The sequence below is a fragment of the Lissotriton helveticus genome, chromosome 7, assembly GCF_964261635.1.
Source record: "Lissotriton helveticus chromosome 7, aLisHel1.1, whole genome shotgun sequence".
NCBI lineage: Eukaryota > Metazoa > Chordata > Amphibia > Caudata > Salamandridae > Lissotriton > Lissotriton helveticus.
The window spans coordinates 864,977,621-865,002,796 of NC_136068.1; the positions used below are offsets into that span (position 1 = coordinate 864,977,621).

General features: G+C 43.9%; 1 protein-coding gene across 1 annotated transcript in view; it reads left to right on the forward strand.

The window, feature by feature from the left end:
- Window positions 1-25,176, forward strand: part of SLIT3 (slit guidance ligand 3) — a 1,039,834-nt gene that overhangs the window by 623,568 nt on the left and 391,090 nt on the right. The window lies entirely within an intron of this gene.

Consider the following 25,176-nt stretch of genomic DNA (forward strand, 5'->3'; position numbering starts at 1 on the left):
CCTTGTCTACCTGTCCCCCTGTCTTTAAGCATAGGACTCTTAAGTTAATGAGATACATGTGTCCCGTGGATAAAGTTGTGACAACGTTTGAAATAGCGCACCCAGACTGCCAGAGAGGACTGCCCACAGGAATGCCCGAATTGGATTAAATAAATGCAGAAATTGTAACGTACAATAAGATATGGTGATTCAGGATAATAAGTCAAGCTACGTTCATAATTACCCCTTGCAAAATCTGGAGGGGAATGCACGGTGGCTAATACACGTGTAAGAGAAGTTGTCACAGAGGCTTTGCATGTCTTGCCTCGTACAGCAGCCCCCTTGCCGGGATTGAATTGCCTGCAAGCAGCAGCCCACCTGTCGGTACTGCAATACCTGCAAGCAGCAACCCACCTCCCCCTTGCTTGGCTTGCAAAACCTGCAAGCAGCAGTCCCCCATGCCGGGATTACATTATCTGCAAGAGGCAGCCCCCTTGCATGGATTGCATTCTCTGCCAGTAGCATCCCCCCTTGCTGGGATTGCAAGCCTTGCAAGCAGCAGCTCTCTTTGCTGGGAATGAATTATCTGCAAGGAGACGCCCACCCTGCCAGGACTGCATTGCCTGCAAGCTGTAGTTCCTCCTTGCCGGGATTGCATTATCTGCAAGCAGCAGCCCCCTTACCGGGATTGCAATACCTGCAAGCAGAAGCCCCCCTTTTTGGGATTGCATTATCTGCAAGCTGCAGCCCCACTTGCTGGGAATGCATTATGTGCCAGCAGCAGACCGCGTTGCTGGGATTGCAAAACCTGCAAGCAGCAGCCCCCCTTGCTGGGGTTGCATTATCTGCAAGCAGCAGCCCCCCTTGCTGGGATTGCTTTATCTGCAAGCAGCAGCCCCTCCTTGCCGGGAATGCATTAGCTGCAAGAGGCAGCCCCACTTGCCGGGATGGCATTATCTGCAAGCAGCAGCCCCCACTTGCCGGGATGGCATTATCTGCAAGCAGCAGCCCCCCTTGCTGGGAATGCTTTAGCTGCAAGAGGAAGCCCCCCTTGCCGGGATTGCATTATCTGCAAGCAGCACCCCCCTTGCCGGGATTGCATTATGTGCCAGCAGCAGCTCCCCTTGCTGGGATTGCATTATCTGCAAGCAGCAGCCCCCCTTGCTGGGATTGCATTGCGTGCAAGTAGCAGCCCCCCTTGCTGGGATTGCATTATCTGCAAGCAGCAGCTCCCCTTGCTGGGACTGCATTATCTACAAGCAACAGCCCCCCTTGCTGGGATTGCATTATCTGCAAGCAGCAGCCCCCCTTGCTGGGATTGCATTATGTGCAAGCAGCAGCCCCCCTTGCCGGGATTGCATTATCTGCAAGCAGCACCCCCCTTGCCGGGATTGCATTATGTGCAAGCAGCAGCCCCCCTTGCCGGGATTGCATTATCTGCAAGCAGCACCCCCCTTGCCGGGATTGCATTATCTGCAAGCAGCAGCCCCCCCTGCCGGGATTGCATTATGTGCCAGCAGCAGCCCCCCTTGCTGGGATTGCATTATCTGCAAGCAGCACCCCCCTTGCCGGGATTGCATTATGTGCAAGCAGCAGCCCCCCTTGCCGGGATTGCATTATCTGCAAGCAGCACCCCCCTTGCCGGGATTGCATTATGTGCAAGCAGCACCCCCCTTGCCGGGATTGCATTATGTGCCAGCAGCAGCTCCCCTTGCTGGGATTGCATTATCTGCAAGCAGCAGCCCCCCTTGCTGGGATTGCATTATCTGCAAGCAGCAGCCCCCCTTGCCGGGAATGCATTATCTACAAGCTGCAGCCCCCCTTGCTGGGATTGCATTATCTACAAGCTGCAGCCCCCCTTGCTGGGATTGCATTATCTACAAGCAGCAGCCCCCCTTGCTGGGATTGCATTATCTGCAAGCAGCCGCCCCCCTTGCTGGGATTGCATTATCTGCAAGCAGCCGCCCCCCTTGCTGGGATTGCATTATCTGCAAGCAGCAGCCCCCCCTGCCGGGATTGCATTATCTGCAAGCAGCAGCTCCCCTTGCTGGGATTGCATTATCTGCAAGCAGCAGCTCCCCTTGCTGGGATTGCATTATCTGCAAGCAGCAGCCCCCCCTGCCGGGATTGCATTATGTGCCAGCAGCAGCCCCCCTTGCTGGGATTGCATTATGTGCCAGCAGCAGCCCCCCTTGCTGGGATTGCATTATCTGCAAGCAGCAGCCCCCCCTGCCGGGATTTCATTATGTGCCAGCAGCAGCCCCCCTTGCTGGGATTGCATTATCTGCAAGCAGCAGCTCCCCTTGCTGGGATTGCATTATCTGCAAGCAGCAGCCCCCCCTGCCGGGATTGCATTATGTGCCAGCAGCAGCTCCCCTTGCTGGGATTGCATTATCTGCAAGCAGCAGCTCCCCTTGCTGGGATTGCATTATCTGCAAGCAGCAGCTCCCCTTGCTGGGATTGCATTGTGTGTAAGTAGCAGCTCCCCTTGCTGGGATTGGATTATCTGCAAACAGCAGCTCCCCTTGCTGGGATTGCATTATCTGCAAGCAGCAGACCGCATTGCTGGGACTGCATTATCTACAAGCAGCAGCCCCCCTTGCTGGGATTGCATTATCTGCAAGCAGCAGCCCCCCTTGCTGGGATTGCATTATCTACAAGCTGCAGCCCCCCTTGCTGGGATTGCATTATCTGCAAGCAGCAGCCCCCCTTGCCGGGAATGCATTATCTACAAGCTGCAGCCCCCCTTGCTGGGATTGCATTATCTACAAGCTGCAGCCCCCCTTGCTGGGATTGCATTATCTACAAGCAGCAGCCCCCCTTGCTGGGATTGCATTATCTACAAGCAGCAGCCCCCCCTTGCTGGGATTGCATTATCTGCAAGCAGCCGCCCCCCTTGCTGGGATTGCATTATCTGCAAGCAGCAGCTCCCCTTGCTGGGATTGCATTATCTGCAAGCAGCAGCCCCCCCTGCCGGGATTGCATTATGTGCCAGCAGCAGCCCCCCTTGCTGGGATTGCATTATCTGCAAGCAGCAGCTCCCCTTGCTGGGATTGAATTATCTGCAAGCAGCAGCCCCCCCTGCCGGGATTGCATTATGTGCCAGCAGCAGCCCCCCTTGCTGGGATTGCATTATCTGCAAGCAGCAGCCCCCCTTGCTGGGATTGCATTATCTGCAAGCAGCAGCCCCCCCTGCCGGGATTGCTTTATGTGCCAGCAGCAGCCCCCCTTGCTGGGATTGCATTATGTGCCAGCAGCAGCCCCCCTTGCTGGGATTGCATTATGTGCCAGCAGCAGCCCCCCTTGCTGGGATTGCATTATGTGCCAGCAGCAGCCCCCCCTGCCGGGATTGCTTTATGTGCCAGCAGCAGCCCCCCCTGCCGGGATTGCATTATGTGCCAGCAGCAGCCCCCCTTGCTGGGATTGCATTATCTGCAAGCAGCAGCCCCCCTTGCTGGGATTGCATTATCTGCAAGCAGCAGCCCCCCCTGCCGGGATTGCTTTATGTGCCAGCAGCAGCCCCCCCTGCCGGGATTGCATTATGTGCCAGCAGCAGCCCCCCTTGCTGGGATTGCATTATCTGCAAGCAGCAGCTCCCCTTGCTGGGATTGCATTATCTGCAAGCAGCAGCCCCCCCTGCCGGGATTGCATTATGTGCCAGCAGCAGCCCCCCTTGCTGGGATTGCATTATCTGCAAGCAGCAGCTCCCCTTGCTGGGATTGCATTATCTGCAAGCAGCAGCCCCCCCTGCCGGGATTGCATTATGTGCCAGCAGCAGCCCCCCTTGCTGGGATTGCATTATCTGCAAGCAGCAGCCCCCCTTGCTGGGATTGCATTATCTGCAAGCAGCAGCCCCCCCTGCCGGGATTGCTTTATGTGCCAGCAGCAGCCCCCCTTGCTGGGATTGCATTATCTGCAAGCAGCAGCTCCCCTTGCTGGGATTGCATTATCTGCAAGCAGCAGCCCCCCCTGCCGGGATTGCATTATCTGCAAGCAGCAGCTCCCCTTGCTGGGATTGCATTATCTGCAAGCAGCAGCTCCCCTTGCTGGGATTGCATTATCTGCAAGCAGCAGCCCCCCCTGCCGGGATTGCATTATGTGCCAGCAGCAGCCCCCCTTGCTGGGATTGCATTATCTGCAAGCAGCAGCTCCCCTTGCTGGGATTGCATTATCTGCAAGCAGCAGCCCCCCCTGCCGGGATTGCATTATCTGCAAGCAGCAGCTCCCCTTGCTGGGATTGCATTATCTGCAAGCAGCAGCTCCCCTTGCTGGGATTGCATTATCTGAAAGCAGCAGCCCCCCCTGCCGGGATTGCATTATGTGCCAGCAGCAGCCCCCCCTGCCGGGATTGCATTATCTGCAAGCAGCAGCTCCCCTTGCTGGGATTGCATTATCTGCAAGCAGCAGCCCCCCCTGCCGGGATTGCATTATCTGCAAGCAGCAGCTCCCCTTGCTGGGATTGCATTATCTGCAAGCAGCAGCTCCCCTTGCTGGGATTGCATTATCTGCAAGCAGCAGACCCTCTTGCCGGGCATGAATTACCTGCAAGCAGCAGCTCCCTTGCCAGGATTGCAATGCCCGCAATGAGCAGCCCTGCCCCCGATGGTATTGTATTCAGACCCAGCAGCAGCCCCCCTTGCCAGGATTGCAGTTGGCACAAGCAACAGCCCTCTTTGCTTGGATTGACATTTCTATCTGCTGATTGTTCAGAGTAGATTATTATTAATACCCATCAGTTCTTCTGTACAGATTCGCTGTTGGCATTGTAATATCCTTTGGTGGAGTTAGAGTTATGTTCTGGTGAATTTAGCCTTAATCTCTAGCACAGAGTGCACAGAAGTTCATACACTTTGGAGCACCTTGATGCTCATGGTCCAGCCACTATCCAGATTTCCAGTGTCATATTAAGGATATTTTGGGTCCCCTGTTAGGCGCAGCTTTTCCTTTTTTGCTAATTCAGGCCCTCTGTTGCCTAACAGTAATGAGACTTGTATGTTGAAGATTGAGATACAGATCTTCCCTTTTCCATGGGGACCCTAGACCATTGCTCACTTTCCCTTAAAAAGACCGTACCACCATCCTCGTGTACCCCACCTTATTTAAGGTGGGCTGTGAAGTAGTTTCTGAAGCAGAGTCTCAACTAGCTTTGCCACCAGATGCATGTTTCTGGTACACCAGCCACCAGGAGTACCACCTTCCCCATGACATCATACGGCCCACATTAGTTCAACATTGCTTTTCTTGCCCTGATCGCTATGATGGAATTGTAGTTCACTGCGGGAAAAAAAAAATCGACTGGGAGAAAACTCATAGGCAGGGCCACTGGGATTATGCAATTGTGCGGGCGCTGCGATTTTTGTTTAATTATAGATTTGTTGCATTTGCCCATAATCCATCATCTACTGCGTAATCTGCATGTTTCAGCCAAAAGAATTGTTTCTAGCTCAAACGATTAAAAACGTATTAAAAATTCAGCAACACTTTTTGCCACGTGGTGGAAGGCCCTCCCTCTGCAAAGTTGGACTGGTCACCTTGCTATTCCTTATTGCTATATTTGGGTGTTAAATAAAATGTGCGTATGATGCCACATGATTTGGATTTTCTTGCCGCATAATTTAATCAACCCTACGTATAATTTGGCCCTCCCATGCCGCATAATTCCAGTGGGCCTGATCATAGCTCATTAGGACAAGTGTTCACATGGAACTCATTTCAGATAACAATTTATAGTTGTACAGAACTTTCTGTGTAGTATCAATCTTTGTGTCAACATTCTGCTGGCTGCAGAGAAGCGTGGCTCAGTGGTTAGAGGCGGCAGACCCGGAAGCTGAGATCGGCCGTGGACCAGGGTTCGATTCCCCGTCTCGGGCTCAAAAATTCCACGGACTCGACAATTCTCGCTCCGATGCCTACTCGACTCACGGGGTCACACTCTGCGACTCTGGGCAATAGCTTGCTTAATCTCCACTACGGCCCCTCGCGGCGGGATGCCTGGCTTTCACCTTGTGGATACCCTGCCGGGGTATCTCACAGGGGAATACCAGGATGGGTTCCCTAAGCAAGCGCCTTGAGACCCCTGGGTGATTCGTGCGCTATATAAATCGAAATACATTTACATTTACATTTACATTCTTAGTCCAATCGACATTGATATTCTGTGAAAGATTGTAGAAAGTATTGAAGCACAGCCAGTATTTCTAGGTAACTTCGATTCAGCTGAACCGAGTTTTATTTGAAAAACAGTTAAGTAATTTCAAGGTATTCATCAAATACAACTCTCTGTGAGTGATAAGGAGTTTCTTTTTAAAAAAGAAACGAAAAAAGTGAAAATGTATAGACCCCAGCAATAAAGAAAACCAAAACCAAACAAAGGAAAACATAGTGAAAGAAAAACGTGAGCATCAACGGTATTTGTTTATGTTCTATAAAAGGCACCCAATGTATATTCAGTACAATCAAGGTCACAGGGGATTAACCAGTGTGTCACAATTATAGAAAACAATCTGCACAAAGACAGACTGTTTTCTGTAATTGAGATTTTTATTTAAAACGAAACTCCTTATCACTCTTGGTGCTTTATTTGATCTAGTGATTTCCTGCACTTCATCGTCAACAACGGAGCTTATAGCATGAACTCTACCCAAAGGTATTGGAGCACTTTTCATGAGCACCAGTTAAGAACACGGTCATTTTTCGTAGGCACAGGGAGATTAAGTAATTTGCTCAGAATCACAGGATGTTGAGCCTACGCCGAGACTCGAACCAGGTTCTCAGCAACTTTGGCCATTACGCCACATCCTCTCCCCATTTCTAGGGTTTCATGATTAGTAGTTAGTTCTGTTATAGGCGGTGCTAATAGGAACAATGGGCTGGTGGAAGCCCTGGCACTTATTTTTTCACAAATTAACCACAGAGGGAGCTCTAACTTTGGAGGCGGCGCCTCCTTTGCCATAGTGACTGGGCACTCTGTCTGTCACAGCTTAAATGAGGGCCTTAAACTAATATAATAAGAGGTGTCAATCCGGATTTTTTGCAATAGTTGATCGCTTACCTCGTAATGTCTCATTTTTGAAAAAATTATGTATTTAGGCTTCTATGGGGTTGTGAGAACAAGGCTGTGGGCCTTCAATATAGTTATGTATATATGTGTGTACATTTTATCTGTGTCAACGGGAAAAAACACGTTTTCTTTGTAATTGTTTGCGCATCTCATGCCCTAATCCGTGCACAATATCAGATTTATTTTTGTTTCACTTTGCAGAACAGAAATGCAGTGCTCTTTATTTTCTTTAAATTAATGTAAGTCACCTGTGTGAACTCAGTTTTCCTTCCTAAACTCTTGGTCTAACATTGTCAGAATTGCGTCTCACTGGCATTGCCTCCATTGTTACCTGTTTAAGTCATTGAGCAGCAGTGGGGGCATCGAAGAGAGAGAAGGTCATTGCTGCAGGTCACGCTAGATATTCTCAAAAAGGCAAGAAAAACATTTGAGCCTTTGAGGCAGAATAACATAAGGTGCTACATGGACTCTCATTATTTCTTCTACCTCTGAGTCTTTTCATCCAACATCATATTGCATTTCTGCCACTGAACCAGCCTTGGAGGCTTGGGGAAATGTTCTCACAAGCAGTAAGTTGTTCGAGTACATACCATGGGAAAATATTGGAAATGTTGCACTATTTTTGTTGCTCCCTTTAATGAAGAAATAAATACTGGGAGACACCAATAATTTTCATATTGATGAATCCTAAAAGAATGTATGACTTTTTATGTTCATTAGATACAAATACATTAGTAAAACAAACAATTTCATCATAAAAATAAATGTATAAATCTTCAATCTTGTCAGTACATTTATTAAACCTAGCTAGTCTCGGTTATACGCAGAGTCAGCCTATCTGAGCACGGAAAGAATAGCTTCGGGAGGAACAATACCTTCTACACAAAGTAATGTAAGCATGAATCAAACCCACTCAATAAGCAAAGGGTACACGGACTCAAAAGATTGTATTCTGTTTTTCCAGATAGTGAGGTGCTCCTTGTCCAAGCTGGTGGGGGAAATAGTTTAATTGTGCAATTATGAGAAAACAATTCTGAACTGTATTTCTTTTTTTCCTGAAAGTGATTTAATCCCACTGAAATTATTTTTTTTCAACATGTTGCTTAGCCATTTGCAGACTTTGTGCTCACGACTGTGAATGCCTTTGGCAAACTGACTTTTCCAACTCAAAGTTCGCCATTCATTCTGTTCCCTATGGCTGACATTTCTATGGCCAAGCCCTTTATAATCAGTCTAACAATGGCTGTGTAACATATGTAAAGTCTTCGAGTGTCTTATTGTTCACCCTTCGCCTCACGTTTTTTAATTTTTTTAATTTGTTTTATTTTAAACACCACCACGGACAATCTATTTACTGCTTCACTACAAAGCACTAAGCATGTGCTAGTCAAGGAAATCAAAAAAATGACAATAATACTTTTCAATCAATTTGATGATCCCAATGATGTTCTTTGTCCATAATCATGTTCATGAAGATTGATGATTGTGATTGACCTGCTAATGGTATAACTCTGTACAGATGGAAATCACTATCTGTTTACGAAGAGTAGGAAAATTATGAGAAAACAAAGTGCAATCAATGCGACCTGTGGAGTCGTCAACAAGACACCAGCACATTAATATCAAGCTTCTCTGTGCTCATGTTCAAGATTTATTGACCCCTTAAACCTGCTTTTTCTCCAAGTGTAGAATTAGGGGTTTCACGTTTCCCTAAATGTTAAATATCTTGTGGTACAGAAGGTCCTATGTATGGTCCACACCCGGGGGAAGGGAAGCAGAGTTTGATCCAGAAAGGGCCAAAACACAAAAGGGAGGTACCCTCTGAACCGATATGGGACAGGGTGAATAAGTTTTTAAAAGAAAAAAGTCCCTGAGCTTAAGGATATCATTTTCATCATAATGTATCCAACCTGAGGCGTCTGTGCCTCTTTTTACAAGATCTACAAGATGACCAAACACATTAACACACACTATAATGTTTTTACAAATTAATAGCTAAAACGTCAGTCTAGTTACTCTGAGACAGTGTCCTAGAAGCAAATCACATAAAAAAACTCCGTTGAGTACCAGAAAATTAAAATCATCAATTTATTTCTTTAAAAGGTATATGCATAATACAGTCTACACAATACATGAAATTAGTACAAAATACAGTTAAAAAACCAAAGAGTCGACGCGGCGTTTCGGTGTCTTGAGTGGATATGTACACCTTCTTCTGGACGGTTTTTAAAAATAAAATTCACTAAAAAGAAAAAATCACAATTAAAATTCACTTCTGGCAGAGTCCTATAAGTACTGACGTTTACATTTGTAGTTAAACTTTATTACACCTATATCATTACTTTTTTCTTGTTATTACTAAGCTATCAATTATATCACCCTACTAGGGTAATAGTCATTATTTTCAAGGAATGTTTCCAGCGGGCCCTATCTGAGAGCCTCTGGTTCTTATCATCACTCGGTCCGTGATTGTTTCACCACATATATCAGATCAGGATTTATACACATTGTTATATTTATACGAATCGTAATATCACATCATACCTCGTGATTTGAGGAATTTTAGGTAACAAGTTTTCCCTTTGAGGATATGGCTTCTTATTCCTTTAGCAGCATATCTTGCATAGTTTGGCAAAGAATGTATTACAATTTTTTCTTCACCTAAAGAGTAAATTTCATTCCATAATTAACTCCACTTTCTTATTTATATACAATCTCTTCAGAATATTCTATATATTATAAGTTCATACCTGAGTTCAAATATTGCAACACTCGTAAATAAACGTTGTATCAGGGGTGACCACCGTATGGGATATGTAATTTTTTAAAAACAGGTACAAGTTTCCTGAAAATAGACAGAAATGCACAATGTTTTGTCTAAAGTATTCTCTTAAATCACGAATAAACCTGAGTCTCGTTGTTAAATCCAAAATCTCTGTACCTTATTAATAAAGTGCTTACTGCAGTCCCCTCTTATATATGGGAAGGATGGCTGTTGATGTACCAAAGGAAGGGTCATGTGATATGCTTCCTTCTGCCGTTTAGCGGATATATCCGTCGTCACTATTGTGATCTATTGGGAGAGAGTATCCCAGAGTTGGTTACAAATATCTAGCGTTTTTATATTTTTTTCTTTATTGTTAACTATATTCGCCCATCTTTTTCTAGTACACTTTTTTTACCCAATTGGGGATGCTGGGTACTAAGTTGTTACTGCTATTGTATTGGAGACAATCAAAGGGAAATCGCCCTCTTTAATACATACCTCGCATGCACATAGTTCTGTGGTTTTGACAATTAACATATAAATACTCTGTTTGAGCATTTGTATTTTAAACAAACTATAGGTTAGTTGTAGTCTATACGTTTAAGCAGATCGTATTTCTACCCGACATCAACACACTCTAATCTATTGATGCGCGTTTACCTGTATGCCCCTGGTTCATTTCTACGGAGGCTACATATTTACTAAATAGTCTATCTTGGTATAGCGGCTCCCATTATTTTAATACATATTTTACAGTCGGAAAGTCGATACTAACCCTCTCTAACTCAAGCGGCTCTTGTCGATGCAGAACACATCGCTAGTGAGGTGCACGTACCTGATTTAAAAACAGCGGCCTCCCTGTCACCGGTTCCTGATACAGCTTCTCGTCCTATCGACAGTGTTCTGCCTTCACCTATTTATATTTACCATTGCGGTCAAGGGTCAAAGGCTACGCGGTCTTTTCCGGTCACGTGTTACGTGGCGGCCATGTTGGAACATGTTTGTATTTGCTATTGGAAGTCCCCGTCTTCACCTAATATTTATTAGATTGTTATTACTTTATAGAAATATTTTGGGATAAGGTTCACAAGTAGAGGCATATTCCCAAGTTATCTTGAAGATTACCTAAATCTAAATATAATTTCCATGCTGATTCGTTTCACCAGTAAGTGGCGATATTATGCGCCATCTTGGGATGGCTTTCGGTGTATAGATTTTAATTATCAATAATAGAATATCTCAACTTCATGTAGTCTGATTTACACATCGGATAATGTTCTATAACTACAGACTCAGTATACAAATTCTTACCGCCATAGGGCGAGATTCCGAAACTAATATGTACAGATATTAATCAATAGTTTCAGAAAAACATACACACTCTCGCGTAATATGATTTACGAAATGTATCTATATTCGTTATTGCTATTAACAAAAGATGTTGATATTGCATAGCGAAATAATTAACAACACCAGTAAATGAGGATGATTTATTTACAAATCTTCACTGGTGGTCTCTATAACCCCAAATATGATGTTGTTTTCTAACCCCGTCTACTAGCCCCAGATTCTAGGTTGGTTTCTAATCATGTCTACTAGGTACTAATCAATATATTATCACTGAGATCAATTTATCACTATCATCCTATCGAATGAGTTAGTGATTTTCAAAACATCCGAATTTAACTGGGCCACAAAGATATTAAAAGAGTTCTCCCAGTGCTGATGATAAAACTGGAATCCAATTATAATATCTTTTCCCAATCCTCTTTATTGTTCAGACCCTTGCGAACGGAATTGAATTTACTCATATAGAATTGTTCTCTCTTTTTACGTTTTGTGGTGATGTCTCCTCCTCTTGTGTTCATTTTGATGCCTTCTAGTACACACCACTTCAGATCTTTGTTGGTATGTTTAGCCGTGGTCCAATGTTCCACTAGCGGTGCTGAGTTTTTATGGGTTCTGATGGCAGACCTATGCTCATTCAGTCTTGTCCTTATTTCTCTTCCTGTCTCTCCTATATATAGCAAGTTGCAAGGACATTTAATCATATAGATTACATTTTTTGACCTGCAATTGAAAAACTCGGGGAACCTATGAGTCTTATCATCTATTTTAAGTTCTGGGCCTTTAATAATGTATTCACAGTTTACACATCCACTGCAAGGGAAAGTGCCTTTAGGTAATGGGTTTTTATCAACAGTGGGTTGAGTTACAGGGTTGATTTCCCGGTATGTTTTCACCAGACTATTTCTGATAGTTTTGTTCCGTCTGTATGAGAACATAGGTTTTGGGAGAATCGTACCGTTTTGATTTGCCACAAGGTGCCAATTGCGATTTATTATATTTTTGATCTTATTATTGATGCTGCTATGGTTAGTAACACAGATCAAAGGCATAACCTTCTCCTCATTGTTCTTTTCTGTAAAGAAGTCATCTCTATTAAAATATTTTGCCCTTTTATAAGAGTGTCTTAATAATTTTTTTGGATATCCTCTTTCTAAAAGATTTTCTGTGAGGTTTTGAGCATGTTTATCATAGTCTGTATTTTTGGTGCAGTTTCTCCTCAATCTCAGAAACTGACCATAGGGTATATTGTTTTTTTGGCATGCTGGGTGGTAGCTATCAAAGTGTAACATAGTATTCCTGTCTGTAGGTTTCGTGAATAACTCCACCATCAGTTTTCCTTCACTATGTTTTATTGTGATATCCAGGAATTCGCATCTCTGATTACTTATACAGTGGGTAAATCTTAAGTTGAGATCTCCCAGGTTAAGCCAATTGATGAAGTCCATTAAGTTTTCTTCCAGACCCATCCAAATAAAAAAAACATCATCAATGTAGCGTGTCCATTGAGAGATATTTTCAAAAAATGGCGCCACTGGATTAAAAATATGTTGTTCCTCAAATCTTGATACATACAAACAAGCTAAGCTGGGAGCACAGGTAGCACCCATGCTCGTGCCCTTAATTTGTTTGAATAAAGTTTTTTCAAATAAAAAAATATTATTTTTTAAAATCAAGGAAACACATTCTACTATAAAAGTAGCATGAGGGCTTAAATCAAGATCATCAGTTTGTAGTATATCTGCTATCATATCAATTGTATCGTCTTGTGGGATATTAGTATATAAGGCTTCTATGTCTAATGAAACCAAGAATTGATTATCAGGATTGAAGCTCAAGTTTTCAACTTTATCAATCATAGATGTAGTATCTTTTATGTAAGCCTTTTGTTTCTTCACAAGTGGTTGGAGAAATATATCTGTATATTTGCTCAGGGGCTCTGTTAGTGAGTTGATACTAGATACAATTGGTCTCACAGGAGGGTCAAGGATGTGTTTGTGAACTTTAGGGAGACCATATAGTGCTGGTATGGTCGGATTTTCATTGTGGAGATATACTACAAACTGATGATCTTGATTTAAGCCCTCATGCTACTTTTATAGTAGAATGTGTTTCCTTGATTTTAAAAAGTAATATTTTTTTATTTGAAAAAACTTTATTCAAACAAATTAAGGGCACGAGCATGGGTGCTACCTGTGCTCCCAGCTTAGCTTGTTTGTATGTATCAAGATTTGAGGAACAACATATTTTTAATCCAGTGGCGCCATTTTTGGAAAATATCTCTCAATGGACACGCTACATTGATGATGTTTTTTTTATTTGGACGGGTCTGGAAGAAAACTTAATGGACTTCATCAATTGGCTTAACCTGGGAGATCTCAACTTAAGATTTACCCACTGTATAAGTAATCAGAGATGCGAATTCCTGGATATCACAATAAAACATAGTGAAGGAAAACTGATGGTGGAGTTATTCACGAAACCTACAGACAGGAATACTATGTTACACTTTGATAGCTACCACCCAGCATGCCAAAAAAACAATATACCCTATGGTCAGTTTCTGAGATTGAGGAGAAACTGCACCATAAATACAGACTATGATAAACATGCTCAAAACCTCACAGAAAATCTTTTAGAAAGAGGATATCCCAAAAAATTATTAAGACACTCTTATAAAAGGGCAAAATATTTTAATAGAGATGACTTCTTTAGAGAAAAGAACAATGAGGAGAAGGTTATGCCTTTGATCTTTGTTACTAACCATAGCAGCATCAATAATAAGATCAAAAATATAATAAATCGCAATTGGCACCTTGTGGCAAATCAAAACGGTACGATTCTCCCAAAACCTATGTTCTCATACAGACGGAACAAAACTATCAGAAATAGTCTGGTGAAAACATACCGGGAAATCAACCCTGTAACTCAACCCACTGTTGATAAAAACCCATTACCTAAAGGCACTTTCCCTTGCAGTGGATGTGTAAACTGTGAATACATTATTAAAGGCCCAGAACTTAAAATAGATGATAAGACTCATAGGTTCCCCGAGTTTTTCAATTGCAGGTCAAAAAATTTAATCTATATGATTAAATGTCCTTGCAACTTGCTATATATAGGAGAGACAGGAAGAGAAATAAGGACAAGACTGAATGAGCATAGGTCTGCCATCAGAACCCATAAAAACTCAGCACCGCTAGTGGAACATTGGACCACGGCTAAACATACCAACAAAGATCTGAAGTGGTGTGTACTAGAAGGCATCAAAATGAACACAAGAGGAGGAGACATCACCACAAAACGTAAAAAGAGAGAACAATTCTATATGAGTAAATTCAATTCCGTTCGCAAGGGTCTGAACAATAAAGAGGATTGGGAAAAGATATTATAATTGGATTCCAGTTTTATCATCAGCACTGGGAGAACTCTTTTAATATCTTTGTGGCCCAGTTAAATTCGGATGTTTTGAAAATCACTAACTCATTCGATAGGATGATAGTGATAAATTGATCTCAGTGATAATATATTGATTAGTACCTAGTAGACATGATTAGAAACCAACCTAGAATCTGGGGCTAGTAGACGGGGTTAGAAAACATCATAATATTTGGGGTTATAGAGACCACCAGTGAAGATTTGTAAATAAATCATCCTCATTTACTGGTGTTGTTAATTATTTCGCTATGCAATATCAACATCTTTTGTTAATAGCAATAACGAATATAGATACATTTCGTAAATCATATTACGCGAGAGTGTGTATGTTTTTCTGAAACTATTGATTAATATCTGTACATATTAGTTTCGGAATCTCGCCCTATGGCGGTAAGAATTTGTATACTGAGTCTGTAGTTATAGAACATTATCCGATGTGTAAATCAGACTACATGAAGTTGAGATATTCTATTATTGATAATTAAAATCTATACACCGAAAGCCATCCCAAGATGGCGCATAATATCGCCACTTACTGGTGAAACGAATCAGCATGGAAATTATATTTAGATTTAGGTAATCTTCAAGATAACTTGGGAATATGCCTCTACTTGTGAACCTTATCCCAAAATATTTCTATAAAGTAATAACAATCTAATAAATATTAGGTGAAGACGGGGACTTCCAATAGCAAATACAAACATGTTCCAACATGGCCGCCACGTAACACGTGACCGGAAAAGACCGCGTAGCCTTTGACCCTTGACCGCAATGGTAAATATAAATAGGTGAAGGCAGAACACTGTCGATAGGACGAGAAGCTGTATCAGGAACCGGTGACAGGGAGGCCGCTGTTTTTAAATCAGGTACGTGCACCTCACTAGCGATGTGTTCTGCATCGACAAGAGCCGCTTGAGTTAGAGAGGGTTAGTATCGACTTTCCGACTGTAAAATATGTATTAAAATAATGGGAGCCGCTATACCAAGATAGACTATTTAGTAAATATGTAGCCTCCGTAGAAATGAACCAGGGGCATACAGGTAAACGCGCATCAATAGATTAGAGTGTGTTGATGTCGGGTAGAAATACGATCTGCTTAAACGTATAGACTACAACTAACCTATAGTTTGTTTAAAATACAAATGCTCAAACAGAGTATTTATATGTTAATTGTCAAAACCACAGAACTATGTGCATGCGAGGTATGTATTAAAGAGGGCGATTTCCCTTTGATTGTCTCCAATACAATAGCAGTAACAACTTAGTACCCAGCATCCCCAATTGGGTAAAAAAAGTGTACTAGAAAAAGATGGGCGAATATAGTTAACAATAAAGAAAAAAATATAAAAACGCTAGATATTTGTAACCAACTCTGGGATACTCTCTCCCAATAGATCACAATAGTGACGACGGATATATCCGCTAAACGGCAGAAGGAAGCATATCACATGACCCTTCCTTTGGTACATCAACAGCCATCCTTCCCATATATAAGAGGGGACTGCAGTAAGCACTTTATTAATAAGGTACAGAGATTTTGGATTTAACAACGAGACTCAGGTTTATTCGTGATTTAAGAGAATACTTTAGACAAAACATTGTGCATTTCTGTCTATTTTCAGGAAACTTGTACCTGTTTTTAAAAAATTACATATCCCATACGGTGGTCACCCCTGATACAACGTTTATTTACGAGTGTTGCAATATTTGAACTCAGGTATGAACTTATAATATATAGAATATTCTGAAGAGATTGTATATAAATAAGAAAGTGGAGTTAATTATGGAATGAAATTTACTCTTTAGGTGAAGAAAAAATTGTAATACATTCTTTGCCAAACTATGCAAGATATGCTGCTAAAGGAATAAGAAGCCATATCCTCAAAGGGAAAACTTGTTACCTAAAATTCCTCAAATCACGAGGTATGATGTGATATTACGATTCGTATAAATATAACAATGTGTATAAATCCTGATCTGATATATGTGGTGAAACAATCACGGACCGAGTGATGATAAGAACCAGAGGCTCTCAGATAGGGCCCGCTGGAAACATTCCTTGAAAATAATGACTATTACCCTAGTAGGGTGATATAATTGATAGCTTAGTAATAACAAGAAAAAAGTAATGATATAGGTGTAATAAAGTTTAACTACAAATGTAAACGTCAGTACTTATAGGACTCTGCCAGAAGTGAATTTTAATTGTGATTTTTTCTTTTTAGTGAATTTTATTTTTAAAAACCGTCCTGAAGAAGGTGTACATATCCACTCAAGACACCGAAACGCCGCGTCGACTCTTTGGTTTTTTAACTGTATTTTGTACTAATTTCATGTATTGTGTAGACTGTATTATGCATATACCTTTTAAAGAAATAAATTGATGATTTTAATTTTCTGGTACTCAACGGAGTTTTTTTATGTGATTTGCTTCTAGGACACTGTCTCAGAGTAACTAGACTGACGTTTTAGCTATTAATTTGTAAAAACATTATAGTGTGTGTTAATGTGTTTGGTCATCTTGTAGATCTTGTAAAAAGAGGCACAGACGCCTCAGGTGTGATCCAGAAAGGGGACGGGAAAGATTTTGACCCTGAGGCGAAATTTGAGTTGTGTGCCCATCACAACAAAGGACACACACATGGATCATGTAGGATCCTCTTTTACCCCTAGATATGGCTAACAAGCAAGTCACCTGCTTCCTCGCTACAGAGAATGTTTGGTTTAGTGGACTACTGCTCTGGCCTGGGTAGACCTCTTAGGGCACCCAGACAGGTAGCGCCTGTGCTCAGTGCCTACCTAGATGGAAGCTAGTGGCTGCTGGAAAAGGGCAAGGCAGGGGAGTTTCCACAAGAAGGAGCAAGGAAATATGTGCACAGGAGGTAGATTAACCACTCAACCTACACTAACAGGTTGTAATAGGCAACTAGTCTCCAGCCCCTGCTGTCGGGCACAGATACCTTCTTGGCACTATGCATCAATGTCTTTGAACTCTTTTGGCTCCCGTGTGGGTTTCCATGCGTTCAAGGTCAGCAACAAGGCAGGCCACCAGAGCTTCAGCATTGCATCTGAATGAGCCCTCACATTGAGGTACTGCACTGAACTCACCTGCACATTCTGGAAGCACTAATGCCTTTGAGTGCACTCAAGTCTGACTCAACGTAGCTCCTCGAAGTGCTTCTCTTGCTCTCCAGCTTATATTTTGTGCTCTTGGTAGGTGGGAGCTGGCCAGCTGTCACCCAGTTTGATGCTTCTCTGCAGTCTATTCTCTCCGTCAGGTTAGGGCGGGCTCTAACTCCTTAGTGAGGATCAGGGGAGGTGCAGGATTGTGTGCTCCGCGGGTTCAACTGTAATGCCTACATGTTACCACTCCAAGGGATAGCCGCTGGGGCTCACTACTTGGAAAGCCTTGTGCCTTAAAGCCAGACAGACTGCTGGAGGGGGCAGTGAAAGCTGTCTGTCCTTCTCATGTTTGTGGTCAGCGCCTATCCTCCTTTTTGCACATACAAAGTGTTCGAAGATATCTTTCTGGTCAACTCCAGCTAACCTTAATAGCATTTGTACTGTGATTATCACAATCGCCTCTCCACTCACACACAGTCATTGGTTTCAGATTCTGTCCTACAATCATCATGAGCATTTTAATTAATTAAAAATCACAAAGGCGTGTCTGTTACCAAAGGTCAGTGGATTTAATTGACGCAATCACCCTGGGTGAAGCTACTGTGTCAAAAACTGTATGATTGCTACAACCAGCCCAGGCTAAGGTCAAGGGTCGAGTGAATACGTATCATGGTGGGCTGATTAGGTTCTCCCCTCTACCACATACACAACAGATGCCTTGGGGCTGCACAATAATTAGCTTGGTTGGGAGGGGGGGGGGGGTCTCTTGGGATTGTGGACCCTTCCAACTGAGCAAAAATTAAACATAAAGAGGAACTTCAAGGACGAAAGAAAAATGTTTTTTTTCTGCCTTGCTATAAGTCAGCTGGGGACTTCTGTCACTACAAGTTCTTTATGATTTTTTTCTTTGCTGATAGTCTAACATTGTTTAGAGCAGGTCACTGTTCTGCAGCTTAAGTGACTTTACTAAGAGACAAGATAATTGGGAAAAGATGGCAAGTCTAAGAGATTAGTTAGATTGAAATTTGAAAAACCTTGGCACCTTATTGGGTAAAACGACGCTGACCAAGACCTTGTATGATGTTGCAAAAATAGTGCACCGTAGAACTTGCAGTATCCAACTATAAAGAGGGGTGCAGGGATCCATCTGCAGGCAGATGCTGTATGTAACTCCTCCCATTTGCAAAGTTATGCCCGGGGTATCCCTCTTACATCTGTCTCCCTTCTCAAGAGAAGCCCTTAGGCGGCACACTAACTGAACCACTACCAAGGTAGCGCATAGTCAGTGTACCATTTACTGCCTGTTCTCCACTCTGCCGACCTTGGTAAAATGCAGGAAGTGTTCAAGAGAAAAAGTGTTCCCTCATTTGCTTGCAGCCGGCCTCCATGGATGTCATTGAACACCCCTGTGGACACAGTTCACTATTGCAGTAGGGGGCTGCACAAGCTTCTGAGGTTCCTTCTGTAACGTGTAAGTGCCCTCTGGGTGCAAAATAACAGGTGCTGCTGTGCTTGTGGTTTACGGAAAGCATACCCTTGATCTCATGATACAGACCTGTCAGCTCTCACGATATTGGCTCCCATCACAGGGTCACCAGGTGAGAAGCCGGTATCACACTGTGACAGGGAAAACGAGCTGAAAACCGATTTCCAGCTTGTTTTCTGAGTTTTTGAACTGCTGACCTCTATTAACACCTTCCATGCTAGTGACGGAACCACTCCCTCACGAGCCACGGGTGCGCTGTGCTCATGATGGTCCATCACGCCGCGGTCGCTCCCCCCACGCGGCACTGATTCCCCGCGTGGGCGGGCGAATTAGTGAGTGGGCGGAGCCGTGATGGAACTGAAAAGGCGGGATTTAGCTTCTTAAGTCTGCTTACCATTCTCCAGAATCCCGTCACAGGTCGACTGGACCTTTTTACCTGTCATAGAGTGAATTTAGGCAATCTAGCCACATCTAAATAAATCAATTTCAGAATACCCAATTGCTTTCCCCAAAGAACCACTGACTAAAGACTGAGTTTAAAAGGTTTATTACATAACCAAAAATAACTGAAGATACAGGCACCTCAGCAAGAGGTTCAGAAGATAAACAGGTACCAGTACAAACATAATCCTACGGAAAAGTCTCAACCGACTAATGAAAAGAACGAGAATCAATTCCAGAACCATTAAACTAAACAGGATAGCTATAACTTGTGTTCTGGTGCTCATCAGGATAAAAGACATAAATTCAGATTAGTCTGTCCCTACTCTAGGCTAGATGACATCCCTACTCAACAATAGCCCAACCTCACCAAAGGTGTCAGCCGTGGAGACTTCCTAAGAAGTTCGCCACCTTCTCTCTTAGACTAAAATTTCCATCACTGCCGCTAAGCTCCTTGCCCATGCGACCGCTCTCTCTAGCTCCTCAGCCATCTGCTCTGCCTCCACCCTCGGGGCACTGTCCCTAATACGAAACCCCACAATGTTGTCGACACGCCTATAGGTACGCCCATCTAGAAGGTATTGAGTTCTGTAAAATTCCACATGGCGAGGATCCATCTTTGTCCGTTCAGCCGTCCTTGGGTCTCAGGCTCTTCATCCTTTCAAGTTGCCTCCTTGAATTCCGGGTCTACTCCTCCATGTCTAGGTCTAGAATCCTAACATACACACACAATGGGCCCTTCTACTACACTATCTGCTTGATGAGGCGCCTGCAAAGGAATACACACAAATAACTCGCAGTCTATGATTATTGCAACATTTCTAAAGGTCACATCTATCAATCCTGTCTACAGCTCAATGTTTAAGCAAAACATTTCTCAACAGGCCTGCACCGTTTCCATTGACTAGGCCTCTGCTTGTGTTATAGGCCCAACGTTTTACATTAACTTGTTCTCTCAGCTCACTAGACATCAAACCTTAAACAGTAAATGCATCTTCTACTTTAAGCAAATCATATATATATGTAATTCGTTACGTTTCAGATAAAGCAGATCTTAAGTTCTATTGCATTGTTAAACACACGTTGCATTAGGAGAAGGTTTCATTTTAAAAGCATCTGTATATGTCAGCAAGCATGGATTGCACTTTGTAACGTTGGCTCTGCACATATTCTGATACCAATTCACTTTAGCACTTTTCATACCTTGCATCTAACTATGATTAACAGGCCTCTATATATGCGGGTGCTGACTACTTGTACATATGCTGCACCCCTACAAATTTCACTGTAAATGGCGCTCTCTCAGTTCCCCCCTTTGATGACCCGTGTCATCACCACCCTCACATCATCCTCAGGGTAAGAACTGAACTAAACAGAGCTTGTTGCCATTTTTCCCCTCTTGAGCATCTCCAATGCCCTCAAACTGCGGTATTGATTATCTTGCAGTCTTTCCATTCGCATCTCTTGCACCCTCATTGATCTCGCCAATCTATTCGCTTTGTACCACTTGCACAACCTCACTAAACCCCACAAGGCGATCACACATGCCACTGCTATGATAAGGGGTTTCAGTACAAAACCAAGGAAACCCTTTCCTAAGTTGGCAAACCAGCTTCCAACCTTTCCAAATCCCTTACCAACAGTCTCCGATGTATTCTCTTGGGTCAAGTCCTCGATCTCATAATGGATCGCAGTAATGTTGCTTATATATGTCTCCAGATCCTTAGAGTTGTCTGTATATAAGTGCAGCATTCCTGAATCTTCAAACGTTTACAGACTCCGCCCTCTTTTGCTAGGAGGACGTCTAGGGCAAGACGGTTCTGTAAAACCATTGTCCTTATCGACAACATCTCACCCTCAACCAGCACTAATGACTTGGCAGTATTCATTGACAGTTCATCCACTACAGTTGCTAACCGTCTTATCTTGATGTCATTCAAAATGACTCCTAACATAGGTATCGCTGCTCCAAACACATCTCCAATCACTGCTCCAGCACTCTCCCCCCGCTTTACCCTCCTCTGGGACCCTCCCTCCAAGAGAGCAAAATCCTCAGTATGGTAAATCTTGGGAAAGATAATTGCTAGATAACACGTTCCATACCACTTTTCTGGCAATCTCACATACGCATTCTTTCCACAGACAAAGTATACAGTAGGAATCACCTGCACCACGCTCTTCAAGAAGTCCTTCGTGTAGTACTCTAATGTAAAGGTGTGTTCGCATGTGGTATGACCCACATACACATTCTCATAATAAGTCTATGGTCTATGAAGGCACAGCTTCCCTTTCTGTACTTCATCTAAAGCTATTGGACCGTAACTCCCTCTTGACTTGTGCTTCTTCTCTTCTTCGGTCCAATCTACCTTTCCGTGTCCTGAATCTCGCAACTGTTTTTGCTTCGTATACCTATCTTCCACCTGCTCAATAAACTTCTTTTCCACCTCTGACAATGAGCAAGTCAAATTGTGTCGGTGTGCATACGGTGTGTCTAGTTCTTGTGTGGGAATGAAAAAATATCCCAGTCTGTCTTCCGATTTATAATAGTCCCACTTATTCAAATGCTTGTAATTTGGGACTTCTGGTAACACAGCATCATAATTTGAAAAATAATATTCAAAATGATTTCTACCATACAATATGCTAATCAATAAACTACAGGAAATTCCATATGTCAACGGAAGGTGATGGTATCTAATACCCTCATCCACTGAGGCTGGCAATTGCATACACACGTAACAGTCTTTCGCATCCATCGCATCAATGTATTCATACAACAGTTTTGCATAAGCATTCTGTCCAAAATTTCCTTTAGACAGATCAGTATGCAACCTATGACTTTCTGCAGCCAGTAAGGCCTTCTCTCTTCTTTCTCTTTCTTCCTTCTGGCAAGGGGTATTAGGTGTCGGTGTCCCCTCAGCCTTCTCTACTTGTTCGTGTGGTGCAAAATATGAAACTGAAACTACTATAACTATAAGGAGAATCACTCCTGCTAAAAGGGTGCCTACTATGCACTTGGCTCTGCGATTCGGGTTTCCAGGTGCCATGGTTTCGGCTCAAGCAGTTCGTGCTCGGAAAGCACCCAAGTCTCTTTCTTTGCTATTTGAGTCTCTTGAACCACACCTGGCAACTTGAATAATCTGTTTCAGTTCTTCTTTTTCTTCAATCAACAGACAGCCCTAACCCTTCTCCGTCCTCTCTGGAAAGTCCCTAACTTTGTTCTTCTTCCACTCGGCTCTAGGTTAGTTTTTAACAGTTTATCCACAACAGTCTTTTCAAAGTCTTTCAACGCACACTTTAAAGCTCAAAGTTCTTTTCAAAAGTTCAAAGTTCAATTCACGGCTCTTAATAGTCTATGATTATACTAACCCTGGGCGTAGTTCGCGGAGCAGCACTCCGCGGAGCTACGCGAAGACGCAGTTGCACTCCGCGACCTTCGCGTAGCTCCGCGGACATGCGTAGTAGCTTGCTAGACCCGTTCGCGCGCCGTTTTTCGTCTTCGGGAGCGCGGTGCGCGTGTTCGGGGCGCTGCCTGCATGCTCGAGATAGCTAGCGCGCTAAGTTACTCAAGAGGTTTGTCCCGCCCGCTTGCGTTCCCTTATTTCCAAAGTGCGTGATCGCGTCAAATATCGCGCGAACTTACCCCCGGCGCACGCGATAATGTTATTCAGCGCGCGAGAACTACGCTACGCACCGGATCGCGGAGTAATCGACAGCTTCGCGTTCTCCGTAGAACGCGGAGTTGCCAAAACTCCGCAAGCTCCGCGAACGGAGCGTAGTTCTTCGCCCAGGGTTAGATTATACTTGATCCAATTGCCTGTAACACATAATCCAAAAGTTCCATGCGAAGCACAACTACTTCATAGGCTGGCATGTCCGGAACGAAGGTAGGAAAACCCAGTCTTTCCAGGAGTAAATGACGTATCTTGCTTAGGAGAGGGGGATTAGGAATGGTGAGTGTCAGGATACCTTCAATTTCAAGTCCAGGTATCAACAGCACCACTTGCAGCTTAACATTGGGGATTGTGCTGGTCACTTCCACTGACCTCACCCTCCCGGACCTCAGTACCCCTGGCATTGGTAATCCTAACATTTGTGAAAGGATAGGTCCACTCTGGAGTGGCATATCTTTGGCACGGCACTCGCACCCTCCTTGACCTTCTCGGACCACTCTGCGCCGCTCCTTCGTTTTCTCCTTCCAGATCGGAATCTTCGGACACAGGGGCGAGTTCTCTTTCGGAAGCCAATCTCACATTCATTCGCCTCCGCCTTTCGGGCCAATGAGCTTCTGCACCTCTTGCTCGCAGGCCTCTCGTTTGCGCACCCTGTTCGTCCTCACTGTCAGCCTCTTCTGCACTCAGATCACCTTCTCCGCCACTTCCTTCTTCTGGGGCGGATTCAGTGTCACTGTCGTCGTGATCGTACACAGCTTGATCAGGGGAGTTCCCAACTTCTACCGGCACCCCCACAGCTTGACTTGTCCCCTCTTCCGGATCCTCTTCGTCGTTATTGTTCTCATCTACGAGAGGAGCTGTTCCTTCTTTAGGTGCTGGAGCTCGTCGGGTGTGAGAAGCATGGACCCAATTCGGCAATCCACCACACTTCACAGCAGTAGTGGTCACGAGTATCACCTGGAAAGGTCCTCTCCAGCGTACATCCAAGCAGCTCTTCCTCACGTGCTATCTCACGAATACCCAGTCACCCGGGCACAGGTCGTGACAGAGGTCACTAGCAGCCGGAACTTCAGCAGCCTGCAACTGAAGGGACACAGAACGGATGACATCAGATAGTCCCCTGCAAAAATCAAGAATCAGGTCATCTGTGATATTCAGCAAGGCAGTTGTAGGAATAGATGGCAGTCTCATAGCCCTCCCCATCAGGATTTCGTGAGGTGAGAGCCCTGTCCTCCTATCCGGGGTACTACGCATACTCATTAATACCAACGGCAGTGCATCGGGCCATTTCAGGGACGTGGATGAGCACACTTTTGCCATTCGGGCCTTCAGGGTCCCATTGATCTGCTCTACTATGCCAGAAGCCTCTGGACCGTAGCTACAATGCAGTCTTTGATCAATGTTCAGAGCAGAGCAGAGCATCTTCACAACTTCGCTATTAAAATGTTTTCCTCGGTCCGATTCCAGAGAGGTCGGAACCCCGAATCGTGGCACCAATTCCCTCAACAATAGTTTAGCCACAGTGAGTGTATCGCACCTGCGAGTAGGGTATGCCTCAACCCATCTAGAGAACACACACACAATCACCAAGACATACCTAAGGCTATTACACCTCGGCATTTCAATGAAATCTATTTGCATCCTGTAAAAAGGTCCGCCAGACCTTCCAATGTGACTCAGTGTAACTGGTGTTCTTTTCCCAACATTTATCTGTTGACATGTCACACATCTCTGACATACTGCTTCCGCAGCCTGTCTAAATTTGGGATTGTACCATGTCTGTCTGAACACACGCAACATCGCATCCCTTCCCAGATGCACAGGACCATGTATCTGTCGTGCCATCGCACTCACCAACTC